We start from the raw sequence: 21,126 nt of genomic DNA, 5'->3' as shown, positions 1-21,126 counted from the left end.
TGGCTGCGGAGCACACGTTCAATGGGGCACCAGCCAAAGCAAAGGCCAGGGCCAGTAGTGGACGTCGTGGAGCTGAATGGCGAGGCAGTGAAGGGCCCAAGGATCCCTCCTGTATGCGGCAAACAGGTCATCCGTGTCCCCACGTCCATAAACCATTGGACTGCTGGGGCCCTGACTGCCAAGATGTCGGCCTTGCCTTCGGAGCCTGGCCGCATACGCGGCCTTGCCCCGGAGGCGGGGACATGCAGACAGCAAACATTTGGAAAATGGCGGTGTTTCCTCGATTTCCCTGGCATCGGCCTTTTTGAGCGGCTTGCTTTTTTTCCTGGTAGGATAAGGCCCTGACGGAGAAAGGCAGCATTATGTGTGCAGGAAAGGTGTGTGCTGAGAGGGTGACGACGTTGAGACCATGTTGGGATCTTCAGTCCCAGGAAAGGCCCCCGGCAGGTGTGGGTCAATGTTCTCTACCCATCCCACCCGGCGGGGGGAGGTCTTCAGCATAGAAAGCAGCAGCGGAATTATTCGTCGCCGGAGAGGTTGCGTCTGCCCACAAGCTCCACCTGGCCAGGGTCCGCCCCTACTGTATCGCCCATGTCAAGCAACAGAAGCTGAGACCTTCCAGAGAGACTACCTGCTCTTCTCTCCCCACGGGGAAGCAGTACAGCCAGAAGCCTCCCCCGTTTCATGTCTAGGCTCTCTCTCAGGCCCCTCATCCTTGTGATGTGTCTCAGGGGTAGAAGGAAGAGATTTCTCTGAATGAACACATCCAGAGAGGGGCCATAGATGCTGAGGAAGGGCGCCTTGCCTACTGATATGGTAGCGTAAGTGGAAAAGAGGTAGCTGCCTGCTGGCCGAGTGTGTCGAACGTGTCCACGTGAGGGGCTGCCTAGTGTGAAGTGATTCCCTGGGTGGCCTCGAATTTGTGGCCCAAAACAGAAGGGGCCGTTGTGTGTCCGTGGGTGAAATGGAGGGCTCTGCGGAACTGGCCGGTTAGGCTGGACCTCTCCTATTGGCTCAGTGTTTGTGACCCGTCCCCGTGAGAAGTTCCGGCCAGCCTTCCGGTGGCCGTCTCCGTGGTGATTGGGAAAGAAGCCTTAGGCCCCGCACTCAGCCTTCAGCTGGCCTACCCGGCCTCTTTCCCCTCATCTAGACCGCTGTGTGGATGAAAGAAAGAATGTCGGCCAATGACCACATGTCCTCATTGCCTTTGAAGGATTAGGCTCCTTGCCTGGGCAGAAGACAGCCATCGTCAGCCTGAGCCTAGACACCTAGTGACCTGTGACACTGCAGGCAGTGACAGATGTTCATCTTCATGCTCAAGTATCCGCAGGTGGCGGATTGAGAGTGGTCGGAGAAGAAGTGTCACTAGGGGTCACACAGTCACGAGGGCACGGGCCAAAGGTCAGGGAAAATAGCTGAGGTCGTGGAGCTCTAGCAGAGCCAGTCTAGGGCCCAGGCCTCCCTCCTGTACGTGGCAAAGAGGTGATCCATATGCCGCCATGCGCAGACCCTGGACTGCTGGGGCCCTGGATGCCCGGATTTCGGCCTTATCCTCGGAGAGGTGACACACATGCACTGTGCCAGCGGAGGCTGTGGCCCAGCAGAGGGCAAACTCTTGAAGATGGGGGCTTCGGTTGACTTTGCCTGTGCTCTCCTTTGGCTGAGTGACATCGTGTGTTTCCTAGCCGGAGAAGGCATTCGTGGAGAGAGGCGGATTCCATGTGTGCAGGCAAAGTGTGTGCTGAGATGATGAGTCGCTGGAGACCAGGGTGGACTCTTCAGACCCAGGATAGGCCTCTGGCAGGTATGTGTCAATGTTCTCTGCCCGTGGCACTCAGCCGGGTAGTTGCATACAATGTTACGAGCGGAATTAGTAGTCTCCGGAGAGGCTGCCACATGTCAGCAAGCTTCACCTGGCCAGGATCAGCCCGTGATGCAGGTCCCCAGTCAATGGCTACTCTCCAGACCTTCCAGATAGACTAGCAGATCTTCTCTACCCATGGGCAAGCAGGAGAGCCAGAGGCCTTCCCCCTTTGCTCTTTCATCTCTAGGCCCTCTGTCAGGCACTCCAAGGTGTCAAGTGACAAGGGGGAGAAGCAAGAGATTTCAGAGAAGGAACACATCCAGAGAGAGGCAAGAGATGCTGAGTGGGGATGCCTTGCGTACTGCTATCCTCAGGAAAGTGGGCAGGAGGTACCTGGCCTGCTCTGCCAATGGCCTGAAGCAGTCCGCACCAGGGGCTCCCTCGTGCCTGCGTAGGCTTTCCCAGGGTGTGCTCAAATCCTGTGGCCACTAGGTGTCATGGGTCCCAGTGGAGGGCCCTGTGTCATCTGCCTGGCGGGCCAGATCTCTGCCATTGGCTGAGTCTTGTCACCAGGCCCATCATAAGGTCCGCCCACTCTTCCGGTGGGGGGACTGTCTCCATGGTGATGGCCGAGAAGCCTCAGCCCCGCCCACCTGGCCTTGACTTCAGCTACCGGGCCCGCTGACCCTCACTCAGACCTCTGTGTTGATCAAAATGAATGTTCCCCAGTGCCCAGGTGTCAGTCAGCATCTGGGATATAGGAATCGGGATCTTGCCTGGGGCAGAAGGCAGCCTAGGTCAGCTGGTACCTGGAAGTCTGGTGATTTGTGACACTGCTGCCAGTGACAAATGGTGACTCCCACACTCACATGTCCCCTGGTGGCAGAATGATAGTGATGGGTGGAGAAAGATGGCTGCGGAGCACACGTTCAATGGGGCACCAGCCAAAGCAAAGGCCAGGGCCAGTAGTGGACGTCGTGGAGCTGAATGGCGAGGCAGTGAAGGGCCCAAGGATCCCTCCTGTATGCGGCAAACAGGTCATCCGTGTGCCCACGTCCATAAACCATTGGACTGCTGGGGCCCTGACTGCCAAGATGTCGGCCTTGCCTTCGGAGCCTGGCCGCATACGCGGCCTTGCCCCGGAGGCGGGGACATGCAGACAGCAAACATTTGGAAAATGGCGGTGTTTCCTCGATTTCCCTGGCATCGGCCTTTTTGAGCGGCTTGCTTTTTTTCCTGGTAGGATAAGGCCCTGACGGAGAAAGGCAGCATTATGTGTGCAGGAAAGGTGTGTGCTGAGAGGGTGATGACGTTGAGACCATGTTGGGATCTTCAGTCCCAGGAAAGGCCCCTGGCAGGTGTGGGTCAATGTTCTCTACCCATCCCACCCGGCGGGGGGAGGTCTTCAGCATAGAAAGCAGCAGCGGAATTATTCGTCGCCGGAGAGGTTGCGTCTGCCCACAAGCTCCACCTGGCCAGGGTCCGCCCCTACTGTATCGCCCATGTCAAGCAACAGAAGCTAAGACCTTCCAGAGAGACTACCTGCTCTTCTCTCCCCACGGGGAAGCAGTACAGCCAGAAGCCTCCCCCGTTTCATGTCTAGGCTCTCTCTCAGGCCCCTCATCCTTGTGATGTGTCTCAGGGGTAGAAGGAAGAGATTTCTCTGAATGAACACATCCAGAGAGGGGCCATAGATGCTGAGGAAGGGCGCCTTGCCTACTGATATGGTAGCGTAAGTGGAAAAGAGGTAGCTGCCTGCTGGCCCAGTGTGTCGAACGTGTCCACGTGAGGGGCTGCCTAGTGTGAAGTGATTCCCTGGGTGGCCTCGAATTTGTGGCCCAAAACAGAAGGGGCCGTTGTGTGTCCGTGGGTGAAATGGAGGGCTCTGCGGAACTGGCCGGTTAGGCTGGACCTCTCCTATTGGCTCAGTGTTTGTGACCCGTCCCCGTGAGAAGTTCCGGCCAGCCTTCCGGTGGCCGTCTCCGTGGTGATTGGGAAAGAAGCCTTAGGCCCCGCACTCAGCCTTCAGCTGGCCTACCCGGCCTCTTTCCCCTCATCTAGACCGCTGTGTGGATGAAAGAAAGAATGTCGGCCAATGACCACATGTCCTCATTGCCTTTGAAGGATTAGGCTCCTTGCCTGGGCAGAAGACAGCCATCGTCAGCCTGAGCCTAGACACCTAGTGACCTGTGACACTGCAGGCAGTGACAGATGTTCATCTTCATGCTCAAGTATCCGCAGGTGGCGGATTCAGAGTGGTCGGAGAAGAAGTGTCACTAGGGGTCACACAGTCACGAGGGCACGGGCCAAAGGTCAGGGAAAATAGCTGAGGTCGTGGAGCTCTAGCAGAGCCAGTCTAGGGCCCAGGCCTCCCTCCTGTACGTGGCAAAGAGGTGATCCATATGCCGCCATGCGCAGACCCTGGACTGCTGGGGCCCTGGATGCCCGGATTTCGGCCTTATCCTCGGAGAAGTGACACACATGCACTGTGCCAGCGGAGGCTGTGGCCCAGCAGAGGGCAAACTCTTGAAGATGGGGGCTTCGGTTGACTTTGCCTGTGCTCTCCTTTGGCTGAGTGACATCGTGTGTTTCCTAGCCGGAGAAGGCATTCGTGGAGAGAGGCGGATTCCATGTGTGCAGGCAAAGTGTGTGCTGAGATGATGAGTCGCTGGAGACCAGGGTGGACTCTTCAGACCCAGGATAGGCCTCTGGCAGGTATGTGTCAATGTTTTCTGCCCGTGGCACTCAGCCGGGTAGTTGCATACAATGTTACGAGCGGAATTAGTAGTCTCCGGAGAGGCTGCCACATGTCAGCAAGCTTCACCTGGCCAGGATCAGCCCGTGATGCAGGTCCCCAGTCAATGGCTACTGTCCAGACCTTCCAGATAGACTAGCAGATCTTCTCTACCCATGGGCAAGCAGGAGAGCCAGAGGCCTTCCCCCTTTGCTCTTTCATCTCTAGGCCCTCTGTCAGGCACTCCAAGGTGTCAAGTGACAAGGGGGAGAAGGAAGAGATTTCAGAGAAGGAACACATCCAGAGAGAGGCAAGAGATGCTGAGTGGGGATGCCTTGCGTACTGCTATCCTCAGGAAAGTGGGCAGGAGGTACCTGGCCTGCTCTGCCAATGGCCTGAAGCAGTCCGCACCAGGGGCTCCCTCGTGCCTGCGTAGGCTTTCCCAGGGTGTGCTCAAATCCTGTGGCCACTAGGTGTCATGGGTCCCAGTGGAGGGCCCTGTGTCATCTGCCTGGCGGGCCAGATCTCTGCCATTGGCTGAGTCTTGTCACCAGGCCCATCATAAGGTCCGCCCACTCTTCCGGTGGGGGGACTGTCTCCATGGTGATGGCCGAGAAGCCTCAGCCCCGCCCACCTGGCCTTGACTTCAGCTACCGGGCCCGCTGACCCTCACTCAGACCTCTGTGTTGATCAAAATGAATGTTCCCCAGTGCCCAGGTGTCAGTCAGCATCTGGGATATAGGAATCGGGATCTTGCCTGGGGCAGAAGGCAGCCTAGGTCAGCTGGTACCTGGAAGTCTGGTGATTTGTGACACTGCTGCCAGTGACAAATGGTGACTCCCACACTCACATATCCCCTGGTGGCAGAATGATAGTGATGGGTGGAGAAAGATGGCTGCGGAGCACACGTTCAATGGGGCACCAGCCAAAGCAAAGGCCAGGGCCAGTAGTGGACGTCGTGGAGCTGAATGGCGAGGCAGTGAAGGGCCCAAGGATCCCTCCTGTATGCGGCAAACAGGTCATCCGTGTCCCCACGTCCATAAACCATTGGACTGCTGGGGCCCTGACTGCCAAGATGTCGGCCTTGCCTTCGGAGCCTGGCCGCATACGCGGCCTTGCCCCGGAGGCGGGGACATGCAGACAGCAAACATTTGGAAAATGGCGGTGTTTCCTCGATTTCCCTGGCATCGGCCTTTTTGAGCGGCTTGCTTTTTTTCCTGGTAGGATAAGGCCCTGACGGAGAAAGGCAGCATTATGTGTGCAGGAAAGGTGTGTGCTGAGAGGGTGACGACGTTGAGACCATGTTGGGATCTTCAGTCCCAGGAAAGGCCCCCGGCAGGTGTGGGTCAATGTTCTCTACCCATCCCACCCGGCGGGGGGAGGTCTTCAGCATAGAAAGCAGCAGCGGAATTATTCGTCGCCGGAGAGGTTGCGTCTGCCCACAAGCTCCACCTGGCCAGGGTCCGCCCCTACTGTATCGCCCATGTCAAGCAACAGAAGCTGAGACCTTCCAGAGAGACTACCTGCTCTTCTCTCCCCACGGGGAAGCAGTACAGCCAGAAGCCTCCCCCGTTTCATGTCTAGGCTCTCTCTCAGGCCCCTCATCCTTGTGATGTGTCTCAGGGGTAGAAGGAAGAGATTTCTCTGAATGAACACATCCAGAGAGGGGCCATAGATGCTGAGGAAGGGCGCCTTGCCTACTGATATGGTAGCGTAAGTGGAAAAGAGGTAGCTGCCTGCTGGCCGAGTGTGTCGAACGTGTCCACGTGAGGGGCTGCCTAGTGTGAAGTGATTCCCTGGGTGGCCTCGAATTTGTGGCCCAAAACAGAAGGGGCCGTTGTGTGTCCGTGGGTGAAATGGAGGGCTCTGCGGAACTGGCCGGTTAGGCTGGACCTCTCCTATTGGCTCAGTGTTTGTGACCGTCCCCGTGAGAAGTTCCGGCCAGCCTTCCGGTGGCCGTCTCCGTGGTGATTGGGAAAGAAGCCTTAGGCCCCGCACTCAGCCTTCAGCTGGCCTACCCGGCCTCTTTCCCCTCATCTAGACCGCTGTGTGGATGAAAGAAAGAATGTCGGCCAATGACCACATGTCCTCATTGCCTTTGAAGGATTAGGCTCCTTGCCTGGGCAGAAGACAGCCATCGTCAGCCTGAGCCTAGACACCTAGTGACCTGTGACACTGCAGGCAGTGACAGATGTTCATCTTCATGCTCAAGTATCCGCAGGTGGCGGATTCAGAGTGGTCGGAGAAGAAGTGTCACTAGGGGTCACACAGTCACGAGGGCACGGGCCAAAGGTCAGGGAAAATAGCTGAGGTCGTGGAGCTCTAGCAGAGCCAGTCTAGGGCCCAGGCCTCCCTCCTGTACGTGGCAAAGAGGTGATCCATATGCCGCCATGCGCAGACCCTGGACTGCTGGGGCCCTGGATGCCCGGATTTCGGCCTTATCCTCGGAGAAGTGACACACATGCACTGTGCCAGCGGAGGCTGTGGCCCAGCAGAGGGCAAACTCTTGAAGATGGGGGCTTCGGTTGACTTTGCCTGTGCTCTCCTTTGGCTGAGTGACATCGTGTGTTTCCTAGCCGGAGAAGGCATTCGTGGAGAGAGGCGGATTCCATGTGTGCAGGCAAAGTGTGTGCTGAGATGATGAGTCGCTGGAGACCAGGGTGGACTCTTCAGACCCAGGATAGGCCTCTGGCAGGTATGTGTCAATGTTTTCTGCCCGTGGCACTCAGCCGGGTAGTTGCATACAATGTTACGAGCGGAATTAGTAGTCTCCGGAGAGGCTGCCACATGTCAGCAAGCTTCACCTGGCCAGGATCAGCCCGTGATGCAGGTCCCCAGTCAATGGCTACTCTCCAGACCTTCCAGATAGACTAGCAGATCTTCTCTACCCATGGGCAAGCAGGAGAGCCAGAGGCCTTCCCCCTTTGCTCTTTCATCTCTAGGCCCTCTGTCAGGCACTCCAAGGTGTCAAGTGACAAGGGGGAGAAGGAAGAGATTTCAGAGAAGGAACACATCCAGAGAGAGGCAAGAGATGCTGAGTGGGGATGCCTTGCGTACTGCTATCCTCAGGAAAGTGGGCAGGAGGTACCTGGCCTGCTCTGCCAATGGCCTGAAGCAGTCCGCACCAGGGGCTCCCTCGTGCCTGCGTAGGCTTTCCCAGGGTGTGCTCAAATCCTGTGGCCACTAGGTGTCATGGGTCCCAGTGGAGGGCCCTGTGTCATCTGCCTGGCGGGCCAGATCTCTGCCATTGGCTGAGTCTTGTCACCAGGCCCATCATAAGGTCCGCCCACTCTTCCGGTGGGGGGACTGTCTCCATGGTGATGGCCGAGAAGCCTCAGCCCCGCCCACCTGGCCTTGACTTCAGCTACCGGGCCGGCTGACCCTCACTCAGACCTCTGTGTTGATCAAAATGAATGTTCCCCAGTGCCCAGGTGTCAGTCAGCATCTGGGATATAGGAATCGGGATCTTGCCTGGGGCAGAAGGCAGCCTAGGTCAGCTGGTACCTGGAAGTCTGGTGATTTGTGACACTGCTGCCAGTGACAAATGGTGACTCCCACACTCACATATCCCCTGGTGGCAGAATGATAGTGATGGGTGGAGAAAGATGGCTGCGGAGCACACGTTCAATGGGGCACCAGCCAAAGCAAAGGCCAGGGCCAGTAGTGGACGTCGTGGAGCTGAATGGCGAGGCAGTGAAGGGCCCAAGGATCCCTCCTGTATGCGGCAAACAGGTCATCCGTGTCCCCACGTCCATAAACCATTGGACTGCTGGGGCCCTGACTGCCAAGATGTCGGCCTTGCCTTCGGAGCCTGGCCGCATACGCGGCCTTGCCCCGGAGGCGGGGACATGTAGACAGCAAACATTTGGAAAATGGCGGTGTTTCCTCGATTTCCCTGGCATCGGCCTTTTTGAGCGGCTTGCTTTTTTTCCTGGTAGGATAAGGCCCTGACGGAGAAAGGCAGCATTATGTGTGCAGGAAAGGTGTGTGCTGAGAGGGTGACGACGTTGAGACCATGTTGGGATCTTCAGTCCCAGGAAAGGCCCCTGGCAGGTGTGGGTCAATGTTCTCTACCCATCCCACCCGGCGGGGGGAGGTCTTCAGCATAGAAAGCAGCAGCGGAATTATTCGTCGCCGGAGAGGTTGCGTCTGCCCACAAGCTCCACCTGGCCAGGGTCCGCCCCTACTGTATCGCCCATGTCAAGCAACAGAAGCTGAGACCTTCCAGAGAGACTACCTGCTCTTCTCTCCCCACGGGGAAGCAGTACAGCCAGAAGCCTCCCCCGTTTCATGTCTAGGCTCTCTCTCAGGCCCCTCATACTTGTGATGTGTCTCAGGGGTAGAAGGAAGAGATTTCTCTGAATGAACACATCCAGAGAGGGGCCATAGATGCTGAGGAAGGGCGCCTTGCCTACTGATATGGTAGCGTAAGTGGAAAAGAGGTAGCTGCCTGCTGGCCGAGTGTGTCGAACGTGTCCACGTGAGGGGCTGCCTAGTGTGAAGTGATTCCCTGGGTGGCCTCGAATTTGTGGCCCAAAACAGAAGGGGCCGTTGTGTGTCCGTGGGTGAAATGGAGGGCTCTGCGGAACTGGCCGGTTAGGCTGGACCTCTCCTATTGGCTCAGTGTTTGTGACCCGTCCCCGTGAGAAGTTCCGGCCAGCCTTCCGGTGGCCGTCTCCGTGGTGATTGGGAAAGAAGCCTTAGGCCCCGCACTCAGCCTTCAGCTGGCCTACCTGGCCTCTTTCCCCTCATCTAGACCGCTGTGTGGATGAAAGAAAGAATGTCGGCCAATGACCACATGTCCTCATTGCCTTTGAAGGATTAGGCTCCTTGCCTGGGCAGAAGACAGCCATCGTCAGCCTGAGCCTAGACACCTAGTGACCTGTGACACTGCAGGCAGTGACAGATGTTCATCTTCATGCTCAAGTATCCGCAGGTGGCGGATTCAGAGTGGTCGGAGAAGAAGTGTCACTAGGGATCACACAGTCACGAGGGCACGGGCCAAAGGTCAGGGAAAATAGCTGAGGTCGTGGAGCTCTAGCAGAGCCAGTCTAGGGCCCAGGCCTCCCTCCTGTACGTGGCAAAGAGGTGATCCATATGCCGCCATGCGCAGACCCTGGACTGCTGGGGCCCTGGATGCCCGGATTTCGGCCTTATCCTCGGAGAGGTGACACACATGCACTGTGCCAGCGGAGGCTGTGGCCCAGCAGAGGGCAAACTCTTGAAGATGGGGGCTTCGGTTGACTTTGCCTGTGCTCTCCTTTGGCTGAGTGACATCGTGTGTTCCCTAGCCGGAGAAGGCATTCGTGGAGAGAGGCGGATTCCATGTGTGCAGGCAAAGTGTGTGCTGAGATGATGAGTCGCTGGAGACCAGGGTGGACTCTTCAGACCCAGGATAGGCCTCTGGCAGGTATGTGTCAATGTTTTCTGCCCGTGGCACTCAGCCGGGTATTTGCATACAATGTTACGAGCGGAATTAGTAGTCTCCGGAGAGGCTGCCACATGTCAGCAAGCTTCACCTGGCCAGGATCAGCCCGTGATGCAGGTCCCCAGTCAATGGCTACTCTCTAGACCTTCCAGATAGACTAGCAGATCTTCTCTACCCATGGGCAAGCAGGAGAGCCAGAGGCCTTCCCCCTTTGCTCTTTCATCTCTAGGCCCTCTGTCAGGCACTCCAAGGTGTCAAGTGACAAGGGGGAGAAGCAAGAGATTTCAGAGAAGGAACACGTCCAGAGAGAGGCAAGAGATGCTGAGTGGGGATGCCTTGCGTACTGCTATCCTCAGGAAAGTGGGAAAGAGGTACCTGGCCTGCTCTGCCAATGGCCTGAAGCAGTCCGCACCAGGGGCTCCCTCGTGCCTGCGTAGGCTTTCCCAGGGTGTGCTCAAATCCTGTGGCCACTAGGTGTCATGGGTCACAGTGGAGGGCCCTGTGTCATCTGCCTGGCGGGCCAGATCTCTGCCATTGGCTGAGTCTTGTCACCAGGCCCATCATAAGGTCCGCCCACTCTTCCGGTGGGGGGACTGTCTCCATGGTGATGGCCGAGAAGCCTCAGCCCCGCCCACCTGGCCTTGACTTCAGCTACCGGGCCGGCTGACCCTCACTCAGACCTCTGTGTTGATCAAAATGAATGTTCCCCAGTGCCCAGGTGTCAGTCAGCATCTGGGATATAGGAATCGGGATCTTGCCTGGGGCAGAAGGCAGCCTAGGTCAGCTGGTACCTGGAAGTCTGGTGATTTGTGACACTGCTGCCAGTGACAAATGGTGACTCCCACACTCACATATCCCCTGGTGGCAGAATGATAGTGATGGGTGGAGAAAGATGGCTGCGGAGCACACGTTCAATGGGGCACCAGCCAAAGCAAAGGCCAGGGCCAGTAGTGGACGTCGTGGAGCTGAATGGCGAGGCAGTGAAGGGCCCAAGGATCCCTCCTGTATGCGGCAAACAGGTCATCCGTGTGCCCACGTCCATAAACCATTGGACTGCTGGGGCCCTGACTGCCAAGATGTCGGCCTTGCCTTCGGAGCCTGGCCGCATACGCGGCCTTGCCCCGGAGGCGGGGACATGCAGACAGCAAACATTTGGAAAATGGCGGTGTTTCCTCGATTTCCCTGGCATCGGCCTTTTTGAGCGGCTTGCTTTTTTTCCTGGTAGGATAAGGCCCTGACGGAGAAAGGCAGCATTATGTGTGCAGGAAAGGTGTGTGCTGAGAGGGTGACGACGTTGAGACCATGTTGGGATCTTCAGTCCCAGGAAAGGCCCCTGGCAGGTGTGGGTCAATGTTCTCTACCCATCCCACCCGGCGGGGGGAGGTCTTCAGCATAGAAAGCAGCAGCGGAATTATTCGTCGCCGGAGAGGTTGCGTCTGCCCACAAGCTCCACCTGGCCAGGGTCCGCCCCTACTGTATCGCCCATGTCAAGCAACAGAAGCTGAGACCTTCCAGAGAGACTACCTGCTCTTCTCTCCCCACGGGGAAGCAGTACAGCCAGAAGCCTCCCCCGTTTCATGTCTAGGCTCTCTCTCAGGCCCCTCATCCTTGTGATGTGTCTCAGGGGTAGAAGGAAGAGATTTCTCTGAATGAACACATCCAGAGAGGGGCCATAGATGCTGAGGAAGGGCGCCTTGCCTACTGATATGGTAGCGTAAGTGGAAAAGAGGTAGCTGCCTGCTGGCCCAGTGTGTCGAACGTGTCCACGTGAGGGGCTGCCTAGTGTGAAGTGATTCCCTGGGTGGCCTCGAATTTGTGGCCCAAAACAGAAGGGGCCGTTGTGTGTCCGTGGGTGAAATGGAGGGCTCTGCGGAACTGGCCGGTTAGGCTGGACCTCTCCTATTGGCTCAGTGTTTGTGACCCGTCCCCGTGAGAAGTTCCGGCCAGCCTTCCGGTGGCCGTCTCCGTGGTGATTGGGAAAGAAGCCTTAGGCCCCGCACTCAGCCTTCAGCTGGCCTACCCGGCCTCTTTCCCCTCATCTAGACCGCTGTGTGGATGAAAGAAAGAATGTCGGCCAATGACCACATGTCCTCATTGCCTTTGAAGGATTAGGCTCCTTGCCTGGGCAGAAGACAGCCATCGTCAGCCTGAGCCTAGACACCTAGTGACCTGTGACACTGCAGGCAGTGACAGATGTTCATCTTCATGCTCAAGTATCCGCAGGTGGCGGATTCAGAGTGGTCGGAGAAGAAGTGTCACTAGGGGTCACACAGTCACGAGGGCACGGGCCAAAGGTCAGGGAAAATAGCTGAGGTCGTGGAGCTCTAGCAGAGCCAGTCTAGGGCCCAGGCCTCCCTCCTGTACGTGGCAAAGAGGTGATCCATATGCCGCCATGCGCAGACCCTGGACTGCTGGGGCCCTGGATGCCCGGATTTCGGCCTTATCCTCGGAGAGGTGACACACATGCACTGTGCCAGCGGAGGCTGTGGCCCAGCAGAGGGCAAACTCTTGAAGATGGGGGCTTCGGTTGACTTTGCCTGTGCTCTCCTTTGGCTGAGTGACATCGTGTGTTTCCTAGCCGGAGAAGGCATTCGTGGAGAGAGGCGGATTCCATGTGTGCAGGCAAAGTGTGTGCTGAGATGATGAGTCGCTGGAGACCAGGGTGGACTCTTCAGACCCAGGATAGGCCTCTGGCAGGTATGTGTCAATGTTTTCTGCCCGTGGCACTCAGCCGGGTAGTTGCATACAATGTTACGAGCGGAATTAGTAGTCTCCGGAGAGGCTGCCACATGTCAGCAAGCTTCACCTGGCCAGGATCAGCCCGTGATGCAGGTCCCCAGTCAATGGCTACTCTCCAGACCTTCCAGATAGACTAGCAGATCTTCTCTACCCATGGGCAAGCAGGAGAGCCAGAGGCCTTCCCCCTTTGCTCTTTCATCTCTAGGCCCTCTGTCAGGCACTCCAAGGTGTCAAGTGACAAGGGGGAGAAGGAAGAGATTTCAGAGAAGGAACACATCCAGAGAGAGGCAAGAGATGCTGAGTGGGGATGCCTTGCGTACTGCTATCCTCAGGAAAGTGGGCAGGAGGTACCTGGCCTGCTCTGCCAATGGCCTGAAGCAGTCCGCACCAGGGGCTCCCTCGTGCCTGCGTAGGCTTTCCCAGGGTGTGCTCAAATCCTGTGGCCACTAGGTGTCATGGGTCACAGTGGAGGGCCCTGTGTCATCTGCCTGGCGGGCCAGATCTCTGCCATTGGCTGAGTCTTGTCACCAGGCCCATCATAAGGTCCGCCCACTCTTCCGGTGGGGGGACTGTCTCCATGGTGATGGCCGAGAAGCCTCAGCCCCGCCCACCTGGCCTTGACTTCAGCTACCGGGCCCGCTGACCCTCACTCAGACCTCTGTGTTGATCAAAATGAATGTTCCCCAGTGCCCAGGTGTCAGTCAGCATCTGGGATATAGGAATCGGGATCTTGCCTGGGGCAGAAGGCAGCCTAGGTCAGCTGGTACCTGGAAGTCTGGTGATTTGTGACACTGCTGCCAGTGACAAATGGTGACTCCCACACTCACATATCCCCTGGTGGCAGAATGATAGTGATGGGTGGAGAAAGATGGCTGCGGAGCACACGTTCAATGGGGCACCAGCCAAAGCAAAGGCCAGGGCCAGTAGTGGACGTCGTGGAGCTGAATGGCGAGGCAGTGAAGGGCCCAAGGATCCCTCCTGTATGCGGCAAACAGGTCATCCGTGTGCCCACGTCCATAAACCATTGGACTGCTGGGGCCCTGACTGCCAAGATGTCGGCCTTGCCTTCGGAGCCTGGCCGCATACGCGGCCTTGCCCCGGAGGCGGGGACATGCAGACAGCAAACATTTGGAAAATGGCGGTGTTTCCTCGATTTCCCTGGCATCGGCCTTTTTGAGCGGCTTGCTTTTTTTCCTGGTAGGATAAGGCCCTGACGGAGAAAGGCAGCATTATGTGTGCAGGAAAGGTGTGTGCTGAGAGGGTGACGACGTTGAGACCATGTTGGGATCTTCAGTCCCAGGAAAGGCCCCTGGCAGGTGTGGGTCAATGTTCTCTACCCATCCCACCCGGCGGGGGGAGGTCTTCAGCATAGAAAGCAGCAGCGGAATTATTCGTCGCCGGAGAGGTTGCGTCTGCCCACAAGCTCCACCTGGCCAGGGTCCGCCCCTACTGTATCGCCCATGTCAAGCAACAGAAGCTGAGACCTTCCAGAGAGACTACCTGCTCTTCTCTCCCCACGGGGAAGCAGTACAGCCAGAAGCCTCCCCCGTTTCATGTCTAGGCTCTCTCTCAGGCCCCTCATCCTTGTGATGTGTCTCAGGGGTAGAAGGAAGAGATTTCTCTGAATGAACACATCCAGAGAGGGGCCATAGATGCTGAGGAAGGGCGCCTTGCCTACTGATATGGTAGCGTAAGTGGAAAAGAGGTAGCTGCCTGCTGGCCCAGTGTGTCGAACGTGTCCACGTGAGGGGCTGCCTAGTGTGAAGTGATTCCCTGGGTGGCCTCGAATTTGTGGCCCAAAACAGAAGGGGCCGTTGTGTGTCCGTGGGTGAAATGGAGGGCTCTGCGGAACTGGCCGGTTAGGCTGGACCTCTCCTATTGGCTCAGTGTTTGTGACCCGTCCCCGTGAGAAGTTCCGGCCAGCCTTCCGGTGGCCGTCTCCGTGGTGATTGGGAAAGAAGCCTTAGGCCCCGCACTCAGCCTTCAGCTGGCCTACCCGGCCTCTTTCCCCTCATCTAGACCGCTGTGTGGATGAAAGAAAGAATGTCGGCCAATGACCACATGTCCTCATTGCCTTTGAAGGATTAGGCTCCTTGCCTGGGCAGAAGACAGCCATCGTCAGCCTGAGCCTAGACACCTAGTGACCTGTGACACTGCAGGCAGTGACAGATGTTCATCTTCATGCTCAAGTATCCGCAGGTGGCGGATTCAGAGTGGTCGGAGAAGAAGTGTCACTAGGGGTCACACAGTCACGAGGGCACGGGCCAAAGGTCAGGGAAAATAGCTGAGGTCGTGGAGCTCTAGCAGAGCCAGTCTAGGGCCCAGGCCTCCCTCCTGTACGTGGCAAAGAGGTGATCCATATGCCGCCATGCGCAGACCCTGGACTGCTGGGGCCCTGGATGCCCGGATTTCGGCCTTATCCTCGGAGAAGTGACACACATGCACTGTGCCAGCGGAGGCTGTGGCCCAGCAGAGGGCAAACTCTTGAAGATGGGGGCTTCGGTTGACTTTGCCTGTGCTCTCCTTTGGCTGAGTGACATCGTGTGTTTCCTAGCCGGAGAAGGCATTCGTGGAGAGAGGCGGATTCCATGTGTGCAGGCAAAGTGTGTGCTGAGATGATGAGTCGCTGGAGACCAGGGTGGACTCTTCAGACCCAGGATAGGCCTCTGGCAGGTATGTGTCAATGTTTTCTGCCCGTGGCACTCAGCCGGGTAGTTGCATACAATGTTACGAGCGGAATTAGTAGTCTCCGGAGAGGCTGCCACATGTCAGCAAGCTTCACCTGGCCAGGATCAGCCCGTGATGCAGGTCCCCAGTCAATGGCTACTCTCCAGACCTTCCAGATAGACTAGCAGATCTTCTCTACCCATGGGCAAGCAGGAGAGCCAGAGGCCTTCCCCCTTTGCTCTTTCATCTCTAGGCCCTCTGTCAGGCACTCCAAGGTGTCAAGTGACAAGGGGGAGAAGGAAGAGATTTCAGAGAAGGAACACATCCAGAGAGAGGCAAGAGATGCTGAGTGGGGATGCCTTGCGTACTGCTATCCTCAGGAAAGTGGGCAGGAGGTACCTGGCCTGCTCTGCCAATGGCCTGAAGCAGTCCGCACCAGGGGCTCCCTCGTGCCTGCGTAGGCTTTCCCAGGGTGTGCTCAAATCCTGTGGCCACTAGGTGTCATGGGTCACAGTGGAGGGCCCTGTGTCATCTGCCTGGCGGGCCAGATCTCTGCCATTGGCTGAGTCTTGTCACCAGGCCCATCATAAGGTCCGCCCACTCTTCCGGTGGGGGGACTGTCTCCATGGTGATGGCCGAGAAGCCTCAGCCCCGCCCACCTGGCCTTGACTTCAGCTACCGGGCCCGCTGACCCTCACTCAGACCTCTGTGTTGATCAAAATGAATGTTCCCCAGTGCCCAGGTGTCAGTCAGCATCTGGGATATAGGAATCGGGATCTTGCCTGGGGCAGAAGGCAGCCTAGGTCAGCTGGTACCTGGAAGTCTGGTGATTTGTGACACTGCTGCCAGTGACAAATGGTGACTCCCACACTCACATATCCCCTGGTGGCAGAATGATAGTGATGGGTGGAGAAAGATGGCTGCGGAGCACACGTTCAATGGGGCACCAGCCAAAGCAAAGGCCAGGGCCAGTAGTGGACGTCGTGGAGCTGAATGGCGAGGCAGTGAAGGGCCCAAGGATCCCTCCTGTATGCGGCAAACAGGTCATCCGTGTCCCCACGTCCATAAACCATTGGACTGCTGGGGCCCTGACTGCCAAGATGTCGGCCTTGCCTTCGGAGCCTGGCCGCATACGCGGCCTTGCCCCGGAGGCGGGGACATGTAGACAGCAAACATTTGGAAAATGGCGGTGTTTCCTCGATTTCCCTGGCATCGGCCTTTTTGAGCGGCTTGCTTTTTTTCCTGGTAGGATAAGGCCCTGACGGAGAAAGGCAGCATTATGTGTGCAGGAAAGGTGTGTGCTGAGAGGGTGACGACGTTGAGACCATGTTGGGATCTTCAGTCCCAGGAAAGGCCCCCGGCAGGTGTGGGTCAATGTTCTCTACCCATCCCACCCGGCGGGGGGAGGTCTTCAGCATAGAAAGCAGCAGCGGAATTATTCGTCGCCGGAGAGGTTGCGTCTGCCCACAAGCTCCACCTGGCCAGGGTCCGCCCCTACTGTATCGCCCATGTCAAGCAACAGAAGCTAAGACCTTCCAGAGAGACTACCTGCTCTTCTCTCCCCACGGGGAAGCAGTACAGCCAGAAGCCTCCCCCGTTTCATGTCTAGGCTCTCTCTCAGGCCCCTCATCCTTGTGATGTGTCTCAGGGGTAGAAGGAAGAGATTTCTCTGAATGAACACATCCAGAGAGGGGCCATAGATGCTGAGGAAGGGCGCCTTGCCTACTGATATGGTAGCGTAAGTGGAAAAGAGGTAGCTGCCTGCTGGCCCAGTGTGTCGAACGTGTCCACGTGAGGGGCTGCCTAGTGTGAAGTGATTCCCTGGGTGGCCTCGAATTTGTGGCCCAAAACAGAAGGGGCCGTTGTGTGTCCGTGGGTGAAATGGAGGGCTCTGCGGAACTGGCCGGTTAGGCTGGACCTCTCCTATTGGCTCAGTGTTTGTGACCCGTCCCCGTGAGAAGTTCCGGCCAGCCTTCCGGTGGCCGTCTCCGTGGTGATTGGGAAAGAAGCCTTAGGCCCCGCACTCAGCCTTCAGCTGGCCTACCCGGCCTCTTTCCCCTCATCTAGACCGCTGTGTGGATGAAAGAAAGAATGTCGGCCAATGACCACATGTCCTCATTGCCTTTGAAGGATTAGGCTCCTTGCCTGGGCAGAAGACAGCCATCGTCAGCCTGAGCCTAGACACCTAGTGACCTGTGACACTGCAGGCAGTGACAGATGTTCATCTTCATGCTCAAGTATCCGCAGGTGGCGGATTCAGAGTGGTCGGAGAAGAAGTGTCACTAGGGGTCACACAGTCACGAGGGCACGGGCCAAAGGTCAGGGAAAATAGCTGAGGTCGTGGAGCTCTAGCAGAGCCAGTCTAGGGCCCAGGCCTCCCTCCTGTACGTGGCAAAGAGGTGATCCATATGCCGCCATGCGCAGACCCTGGACTGCTGGGGCCCTGGATGCCCGGATTTCGGCCTTATCCTCGGAGAGGTGACACACATGCACTGTGCCAGCGGAGGCTGTGGCCCAGCAGAGGGCAAACTCTTGAAGATGGGGGCTTCGGTTGACTTTGCCTGTGCTCTCCTTTGGCTGAGTGACATCGTGTGTTTCCTAGCCGGAGAAGGCATTCGTGGAGAGAGGCGGATTCCATGTGTGCAGGCAAAGTGTGTGCTGAGATGATGAGTCGCTGGAGACCAGGGTGGACTCTTCAGACCCAGGATAGGCCTCTGGCAGGTATGTGTCAATGTTTTCTGCCCGTGGCACTCAGCCGGGTAGTTGCATAGAATGTTACGAGCGGAATTAGTAGTCTCCGGAGAGGCTGCCACATGTCAGCAAGCTTCACCTGGCCAGGATCAGCCCGTGATGCAGGTCCCCAGTCAATGGCTACTCTCTAGACCTTCCAGATAGACTAGCAGATCTTCTCTACCCATGGGCAAGCAGGAGAGCCAGAGGCCTTCCCCCTTTGCTCTTTCATCTCTAGGCCCTCTGTCAGGCACTCCAAGGTGTCAAGTGACAAGGGGGAGAAGGAAGAGATTTCAGAGAAGGAACACATCCAGAGAGAGGCAAGAGATGCTGAGTGGGGATGCCTTGCGTACTGCTATCCTCAGGAAAGTGGGCAGGAGGTACCTGGCCTGCTCTGCCAATGGCCTGAAGCAGTCCGCACCAGGGGCTCCCTCGTGCCTGCGTAGGCTTTCCCAGGGTGTGCTCAAATCCTGTGGCCACTAGGTGTCATGGGTCACAGTGGAGGGCCCTGTGTCATCTGCCTGGCGGGCCAGATCTCTGCCATTGGCTGAGTCTTGTCACCAGGCCCATCATAAGGTCCGCCCACTCTTCCGGTGGGGGGACTGTCTCCATGGTGATGGCCGAGAAGCCTCAGCCCCGCCCACCTGGCCTTGACTTCAGCTACCGGGCCCGCTGACCCTCACTCAGACCTCTGTGTTGATCAAAATGAATGTTCCCCAGTGCCCAGGTGTCAGTCAGCATCTGGGATATAGGAATCGGGATCTTGCCTGGGGCAGAAGGCAGCCTAGGTCAGCTGGTACCTGGAAGTCTGGTGATTTGTGACACTGCTGCCAGTGACAAATGGTGACTCCCACACTCACATATCCCCTGGTGGCAGAATGATAGTGATGGGTGGAGAAAGATGGCTGCGGAGCACACGTTCAATGGGGCACCAGCCAAAGCAAAGGCCAGGGCCAGTAGTGGACGTCGTGGAGCTGAATGGCGAGGCAGTGAAGGGCCCAAGGATCCCTCCTGTATGCGGCAAACAGGTCATCCGTGTCCCCACGTCCATAAACCATAGGACTGCTGGGGCCCTGACTGCCAAGATGTCGGCCTTGCCTTCGGAGCCTGGCCGCATACGCGGCCTTGCCCCGGAGGCGGGGACATGTAGACAGCAAACATTTGGAAAATGGCGGTGTTTCCTCGATTTCCCTGGCATCGGCCTTTTTGAGCGGCTTGCTTTTTTTCCTGGTAGGATAAGGCCCTGACGGAGAAAGGCAGCATTATGTGTGCAGGAAAGGTGTGTGCTGAGAGGGTGACGACGTTGAGACCATGTTGGGATCTTCAGTCCCAGGAAAGGCCCCCGGCAGGTGTGGGTCAATGTTCTCTACCCATCCCACCCGGCGGGGGGAGGTCTTCAGCATAGAAAGCAGCAGCGGAATTATTCGTCGCCGGAGAGGTTGCGTCTGCCCACAAGCTCCACCTGGCCAGGGTCCGCCCCTACTGTATCGCCCATGTCAAGCAACAGAAGCTAAGACCTTCCAGAGAGACTACCTGCTCTTCTCTCCCCACGGGGAAGCAGTACAGCCAGAAGCCTCCCCCGTTTCATGTCTAGGCTCTCTCTCAGGCCCCTCATCCTTGTGATGTGTCTCAGGGGTAGAAGGAAGAGATTTCTCTGAATGAACACATCCAGAGAGGGGCCATAGATGCTGAGGAAGGGCGCCTTGCCTACTGATATGGTAGCGTAAGTGGAAAAGAGGTAGCTGCCTGCTGGCCCAGTGTGTCGAACGTGTCCACGTGAGGGGCTGCCTAGTGTGAAGTGATTCCCTGGGTGGCCTCGAATTTGTGGCCCAAAACAGAAGGGGCCGTTGTGTGTCCGTGGGTGAAATGGAGGGCTCTGCGGAACTGGCCGGTTAGGCTGGACCTCTCCTATTGGCTCAGTGTTTGTGACCCGTCCCCGTGAGAAGTTCCGGCCAGCCTTCCGGTGGCCGTCTCCGTGGTGATTGGGAAAGAAGCCTTAGGCCCCGCACTCAGCCTTCAGCTGGCCTACCCGGCCTCTTTCCCCTCATCTAGACCGCTGTGTGGATGAAAGAAAGAATGTCGGCCAATGACCACATGTCCTCATTGCCTTTGAAGGATTAGGCTCCTTGCCTGGGCAGAAGACAGCCATCGTCAGCCTGAGCCTAGACACCTAGTGACCTGTGACACTGCAGGCAGTGACAGATGTTCATCTTCATGCTCAAGTATCCGCAGGTGGCGGATTCAGAGTGGTCGGAGAAGAAGTGTCACTAGGGGTCACACAGTCACGAGGGCACGGGCCAAAGGTCAGGGAAAATAGCTGAGGTCGTGGAGCTCTAGCAGAGCCAGTCTAGGGCCCAGGCCTCCCTCCTGTACGTGGCAAAGAGGTGATCCATATGCCGCCATGCGCAGACCCTGGACTGCTGGGTCCCTGGATGCCCGGATTTCGGCCTTATCCTCGGAGAAGTGACACACATGCACTGTGCCAGCGGAGGCTGTGGCCCAGCAGAGGGCAAACTCTTGAAGATGGGGGCTTCGGTTGACTTTGCCTGTGCTCTCCTTTGGCTGAGTGACATCGTGTGTTTCCTAGCCGGAGAACGCATTCGTGGAGAGAGGCGGATTCCATGTGTGCAGGCAAAGTGTGTGCTGAGATGATGAGTCGCTGGAGACCAGGGTGGACTCTTCAGACCCGGGATAGGCCTCTGGCAGGTATGTGTCAATGTTTTCTGCCCGTGGCACTCAGCCGGGTAGTTGCATACAATGTTACGAGCGGAATTAGTAGTCTCCGGAGAGGCTGCCACATGTCAGCAAGCTTCACCTGGCCAGGATCAGCCCGTGATGCAGGTCCCCAGTCAATGGCTACTCTCCAGACCTTCCAGATAGACTAGCAGATCTTCTCTACCCATGGGCAAGCAGGAGAGCCAGAGGCCTTCCCCCTTTGCTCTTTCATCTCTAGGCCCTCTGTCAGGCACTCCAAGGTGTCAAGTGACAAGGGGGAGAAGGAAGAGATTTCAGAGAAGGAACACA

Source organism: Elephas maximus, chromosome 16 (genome assembly GCF_024166365.1).
Source record: "Elephas maximus indicus isolate mEleMax1 chromosome 16, mEleMax1 primary haplotype, whole genome shotgun sequence".
NCBI classification, from domain to species: Eukaryota; Metazoa; Chordata; class Mammalia; order Proboscidea; family Elephantidae; genus Elephas; species Elephas maximus.
The sequence above is the reverse complement of the archived record's forward strand: the minus strand, read 5'-3'. Positions refer to the sequence as shown.